The sequence below is a fragment of the Athene cunicularia genome (assembly GCF_003259725.1).
Source record: "Athene cunicularia isolate RWA chromosome 20 unlocalized genomic scaffold, athCun1 chr20_part1, whole genome shotgun sequence".
Classification (NCBI taxonomy): domain Eukaryota; kingdom Metazoa; phylum Chordata; class Aves; order Strigiformes; family Strigidae; genus Athene; species Athene cunicularia.
In genome coordinates, this window is record NW_020799125.1 from 2,512,534 (window position 1) to 2,519,415 (window position 6,882).

The 6,882-nt window shown below is 39.9% G+C and overlaps 1 long non-coding RNA gene across 1 annotated transcript; it reads left to right on the forward strand.

The window, feature by feature from the left end:
- The first annotated feature begins 191 nt into the window (after nucleotides 1-191).
- On the forward strand, nucleotides 192-6,882 carry LOC113487578. The gene is made up of 3 exons (XR_003399817.1): nucleotides 192-431; nucleotides 1,573-1,684; nucleotides 6,692-6,882. It is a non-coding gene; the product is annotated as an uncharacterized LOC113487578 (long non-coding RNA).

The window sequence follows — 6,882 nt, forward strand, 5'->3', positions numbered from 1 at the left end:
TACAGGGGAACCTCCCCGCCAGGCCCCCCTGGGGTTCTGCAGCAGAGGCAGCTCCAAGGCTGCCCGCCGCCGCCTGCTGCCTCCAGGCGCAGCGGCGCTCTGACGAGAGCAGGAATGGCCGCCTTCCGCCCGAGCCCCTTTTTTCTCCCCCCGGTGCTGCGGCAGTGGAAGAGGCCGGTTTTGTGCGGGAAGAGCCCTTGGTGCCTGCCGGGGATGTGCCCCGTGAGGTGCCTTTGTTCAGCCGGCGAGGCGGGATGTCCCCGGTGCGCCGATGGCGGCAAGTCACATCCTGGCAGAGGGACCACAATGCTTGGCCGCAGCTGGAGAATGAATCTTTCAGTGCAGCGTCTCCTGGGATTTCTCCGGCTCCCCAGCCATCTGCGGGTCAATGAGAGACAACCGGTAGCATCTGGCAGACATAGTCACAGGAGGTGAAGTCGCTAACCAACGTGAGGGTGGATGGGGATCAGGCAGGGCAGTTACATTTGGAGCAGCAGGTCAGAGTGCACGAATCTCACTAATTTGTGTGACGCAAATGAATAAGATTCTAAACCAGCTGCTGGAGACAATACAGCGGGAGCCATTGTCTAAGTGTAAAGAGGTTTGCTGGAGCTGTATGCGCCCGTGCCTTGGTTACATGTCTTCCATCAGTGATAAAACAGCGACATGGTAGTGTGCAGTCCACAGGTTTATCCTCATGGCATGAGGAGCTGCTTCCCTGCGCACACCATGGCTCAGATAGCTGTTCTCCAAATGCCCCAAGCTGTCCGCCCTGTGACCTTACGTATTTTATGGCACTACTCTTCATGCTGCTTATGCAGCCTGGAGAGTGGATCTCCCTGTCTGAACAGGCAGGATGCCTTCCTTCTCAGTCTCTATTATGGACACACATGTGCAGTCTTCCTCGTGTCAAATTGTCATCGTTCTAGCATGGAGAGAGTTGCTAAGAAAAAAAAATATACGGTTTCCCATATATTAACTGAGCAAACAGTTTAGTTTTGAATAAGAAAGTCAGCCCTTAAAGTCAATCTTCTTAGATTTTTAGCTCAGCCTTAAGTATAACCTACACAGAGCAAGAAAAGATTCCTTTTTTTACTGCAGTAACAGTGCCTTTTAGCAGGCAAATTACTGGTTAGAAACTTCCCCAATGAAAAAAATCATCTAGTTCCCCTGTATGAGGAGTGTCTAGTTAGGAGTGTAGAAAAGTTCAAGTGGAGAAAAAAATAGGGTGAGAAATTATAATGAAATGCTCAGTTTGGGGCAGTCACAATTATTTTGAATGGGAAAAAAATGATGTCAGTATAGGCAATGCAACCAAAGGTAGAGGAGCAGTACTCTTAGTTTATATTCTCCAACTCCTCAATATTTAACTTAACGTTCCTTATTTCCACTCTTAAAATATTTTTAATAGTGCTAAATAGGCCTCTGGGTTTTTCAGTTCAACTCTTTGGGGTTTTTATACACAACAAAATGTCACTGATTCATAAGCACCTGCAGTTCCACTATTTTGTTCTGTATTCATCAAAAGGTATCATGGTTGGTTTATACTTTCACTTTTTTTTTAAACACCAGGAAAGAGAAAGGGACAATCACATGTAATAGGGCAATGTCGATCCCTCAGGAAGACTAATTAAAGCAATGCGGAAAAAGAAGAATACACCAAAGTGGCATGAACTATACACTGGTAAGGAGAGATATGCAAACATGTAGAATTTTAGTTACAGTCATCATGGCCATAAATTGACCCGTCTCTGGAAGATTCTCTTACTGTAATGAATTTAGCCCATATCTTTTGTTTGACAACAGTCAGAGATAACAAGTGATCAGCAAGAAGAAATACGATGTCTGACATTTTAAATGCCCTGTTAGTGTTATTTAGTCTGCTAAAAAATATTGTTCATCTATTAAGTGTTGAAAGGGGGAATGAAAGAGTATCTTTCATTGTGTAAATTCATGACACGTGTGCCATCCTGGGCATCCCTCGTATGAAGAGGGAGTATTTGGCTTCACAGGAAGAAGCCGATTGCACTTCATCGTGGCACTAGGAAGAAACCTAGTAGAGTTGCACCTCGTGATAGCAGCAGACACAGCTGTGACAGAACAGTATTTTGGACCACTGGTAACTGTGGTCTTCGGAGATGGGAGGTGGGGCACAGTCAGACTATCTAACTACACAGCTAGTTCATACACAGGAAAACCTGCATTGCCAGAACTAAGGAGACCAATACATCTAATAATATTTCATAGCAGTTAAAAGAGAAACCTATGACTTAGAGCAATGATGAAAATTGTGGGGTGTGTGATGGTGAGAGAGCACTTCTGTGGTGGCTAATGGCCGTGGCCATGGCAATGTGAGCTGAATTGACATCTGGCAGAGTCAGTGACAGAGGACAGCTGTTGGAAAGACATCTGTAACCAGCTCCAGCTGCCAGAAGGCACTGGCTGCTGAAGCATCACCTCTTGCACCTGGAGACAGTGGGATATGTTTGCAGTTGGTGGCAAAGAAAAGGAGAGAGAAAAGAGGCTAGCATGGAAAATGGAGGAGGTGAAAGTGGAACAGAGATTTGAATTTGGGTGTGGCGAACAAAACAAATGATACAAAGGAAGGGAGAAACATGTGAGCCCTAGAGGAAAAAAAAAAGTTAGAAACATGCCGATAGTTTAAAAGAGAAAAGTGGTAGCTGCAGGGAAGGAAGGTAAGGTCACCAAGTACAGAACATGATTCTGTAGTGGTGTGGGGAATAGGCAGTAGAAAAGAGCCCAGGAATGAAGGAGGAACTAGAAGAAGATGGAGAAATTGAAAAGCTGCAGGAAAGATGAGAAGGAAAAAAAAATCCATCTATGCGAGGGCTTTTATTCTAAATAAAGAAAAGCAGAGAAAGTAGAATAAAGAAAAAAACATGTAAAGTCAACTGAAGGAAACTAGGAGAAAGGGAAGGAGAATGGAGTAAGGAAATTAAAAGATAGAAACAAGAATAAATAGAAAAAAATTGAAAAGATGGTAACTTTTATTTAGATAATGTGTGCTTCATACAATTAGTTTCTCCATTTCCCAGAGTCTAAGAACAAGAGATACAGTGATGTATGTAGGAAATAGTGCTTCATTACATTAATTTGTCTTGCATCTCAGGGAAAGGGGTATCTCTTCTGAAAAAATTCCATCGCAACAATAGGTGTTGTTTTCTTTTTTATTCCAGAAATAAATACAGAGATTGTAATATATGCTACACTGTTCTGTCCTCTCTCTCCTTTCTCTCTTTATCTTTTTCTCAGTTTTGAGTCTGTGCCTCAGTCATTTCAATTTTGACATCTTTCATTCCACCCCCATATATCAAATTTGAAGTCAGTTTAACTCCTGGATTTAAATGAAATATTTTATAAAATGTCATAATTTTAGGCTTGTGTGGGATTGGGTCTCTTAATTAGTACCTCAACTGTGTACTTAGTGGAACTGGCATAAATCTGCATTATTCCACTGCATTTCTCAGCAGTCAAGACAAAATATATTTTACCGATAAGGATGCATTGGCAGAGCGCTTAAACTTCTTATCCAGACTCACAACAAAATTGGTGAGTGTCAAAGCAAGACCACGGTTTGGGTATTGCTGTTTATTTCAATGCTCTAACTGTATGCAATACAAACATAAGAGGAGGAAATGTTCCTATGAGTTTGGCTGTAAACAAACTTATTATTTTATATAGATACACAGTCTTTATACGGTGTGGTGTCAGTATCTGAGATAAAGCTTTAGCTGTAGTGATTAAAGAAGTAGCATTTTGAATTACCTACTAGATTTAACGGGCTCTTAATCTATAATTTTTAACACCTTTATTATAAATACACTCACATTAAAATAGTATATCTTTATTTTTTTGTTCCATGTATGCATTCAATATCAGTTTTTCATACTGTATTCAGTTTACGCTTTTCCGTGCTAAATCAATAATTTTCTACATGGGAAGACAGTTATTTGCTGTAATCCAAAATGATAATTTCTTTTTGTGTTTTTGAAAATCCAATGGTAAAATTACAAAAAAATGCTGGAGAATTTTTCTGTTTGTGTAGCACTTCCATGTGGAAGAATCAAATTACCATGTGAGGATTCAAATTACCATTCTGACTTCTAAACTCTTCAGTTTTCTTAAGGTAGGTTCAGTATATCCACTTAAATTTATGGAATAAGCCAACAGTGCTGTTCTGACCTGCCCAGTCTTTGCTGTTTGTACCTCATGAATCTACAGGGCCTACTTACAAAATTGTGTTTGATTACTTGAACCTGTAGAGGTTAGAAGTCATTGGGACACTTCTGATCCAACAAAGTAAGGAGGGAACATACATGTACTTATTTTTATGAAACTGAAATATCTTGAACATGCATAACATCTTTCATTAGAATGAACAGAAACCGCTATGCCAGACTTTTCACATTCATATCACTACACTACACTGTCTACAGGCTGAAAATGAGACTAAAAAACCACACTTGGTATTAGACATAAGACCAAGAACACAACCCAAAATCCTGTCTGCTGTTGCGATTCGTTTCATCGTTGAAGCATGGGGAGAGGAGCAGTTAGAGAAGTGCAAATACCTTTTATACTGAGGCTTTCTGAATCACAGATGGTAAGATGAAGTTATCCTGACTAACTAGATGGTCATTTACTCATGGATTTGGAAGCTGGAGATAAGAGATCCTTTTATGAAGACAGGTAAATGGATAATGTATGTGATACGAAAAAGGTTGATGAAGTTTGCGGTTTGGTCACAAAAATTGAAGAATGAAGTCTTAAAGCCAGACCTAGATTCTAAAAAAGGTGTTTAGGCATCTGTCTTCTGTTCAAATAAGTAAGAGGATTCAGACCTAAGTTTAGAAATAATTAGGGCATAAAGAGACATAGTTGACTATCTAGGACAATGGGGAGCACTGAACATAGCCTAAAATACAAAGTTCCATTAGGAAGAGCCTCTGACTGTTTTTTTTGCTGCGTAGGCTGCATTTTCTTGGGTAATATTGTGCTGAAGTGAACTGCAAGCTCTGTGTATCCTTCTCACAAATGCACTGATGTGAGGGGTTGAAAATGGGATTTCATAGAGCTTTTCCAGGCATGAAGTGAGCAAAAGGTGGGCTAAAGAGCATACGGAAAGGCAAATAGGAAATAATCAATGGAGAAAGGAGGTCAAAAAATTGTCTTTGAGGGATTAAATGCTGCAGAGGATTAGTCTGCAAATAAAGATTTTGTAGGGTTCCAGGTTTATGCATTAACTGGGATAATAAGAATCTGTGTATTTAGCTTCATGTCCAACTTTCCAAGAGGTTCAAGAGCTGCAATGATAACCAATGATCTAAATCCACTTCTAGGCTGAAAAGAGTCCAAGTTACAACTAGACTGTCTAAACTGACCTACTTGGTACACTTGACAGTAGTCTCAGCAGAGAGACTAAGGAGCAGATGGGAGTACAGCCTGATACATTGCTCTGTGGACAGTTTTTTCAGAACAAAATCATATGTTTTAGAGGGTACAAGTTGTATTCCCCGCATACCTCAGACCCCTGGATGTTGCAGACTAGCAAATTTCACCATTCCCTGCACAGAAATCTATCTTTACAAATTGGGTTTGGCTAAAATTCCAGAAGGCTTGATAGCAGTGTTTCTTTAAGAGCTCCTCCTTTTCCCTCTGTACTTTTTTCTCTCTCCACAAATTATTGAACACATTCTGGCTATCGGTATTGAGCACTATTTCATTGGCACTGAGGCTTGAATGGTGTTGAACCAAGACCCTGCTGCCCAGATCTTCCTTAGTGCAAATCAAATCACAGGATAACATACATCACTGGGCTGAGAACATAGAGGAAAGAGGTTCTTTCTTAGATGTTTTAGTTCAGAGACCTCATTTGCATTGATTCTTTATAGTGGACTTTCTTCTTGAGCCAAAGAAAATTAATCTCCCTCTCCTTACCTGTTCTACAAATGACTAGTAGATTCTGCTTCTTTCTGTTTCGCTAGGTATCGGATCATTTTACCTAGACTGGCAGTATGCTGTTCTTTCCCTGCATAACATCTGCTGCAGTTTTCATAGCTTGAATTGTTCTTGGATGTGTTTTAAAAGGCATGTTTCAGAAATGACTTTGAGAATGTGAATTATTAGTCATTGCTTTATCTGCTAGCATGTTCTTCCTTTATGTTTGTTATTTTAATTTAAAAAAATAAGACTAAATAGTCTTTGGAGTTTAAAGTTTATAGGTTTTAATTCATGTTTAGGTTAAAGATACTAAGAATGGTAAGGTAATAGGATTTTAGTGCAGTTTCAGAAAGTAATTTATTTTTGTGTGACAATAAACTGGCATTTAATCTCCTTCACATTTTAGAAGCTAAACTGTAAATCAGTCTCCACATAAGACAGCAGTGCCTCTCTGTCTGGTCAGTTCTAACTTGCACTTCTCCTTGTGTGTCCACACTTTCCACTTTTATTAATATCTGAAAATTCTGACATTTGCTGTTCCAAAGCCTTTGCATTATTCGTACTTCATACCTCATTTCTCTGCTACTTGATGTATAGCAAGGGTTTTATTCCTTAGTGCACTTTTAGACCACATTTTTGTTCTGTAAAGTAACCCTCATAATAACATTTGAGATTTGGCATTTCATTTTTCTCACTTAATTCATATTAACATGCTTTTTTTTCTTTCCAGAGAGCCTCACAGCTTCATCTTGCACTCTGCATTTTACTCAGCAGCATCCTCAGCCTTTACTCTGCCCATGACATCACCTGTGACAAACTTCTAAAGGCTATCTGGGACATACAGTTGTTAGTAAGATGTTTTGAAGGCAAAAGGTTTGTGCAAGTATAACTCAGAGCATAAACTGGTCTGAAGAATCTTAA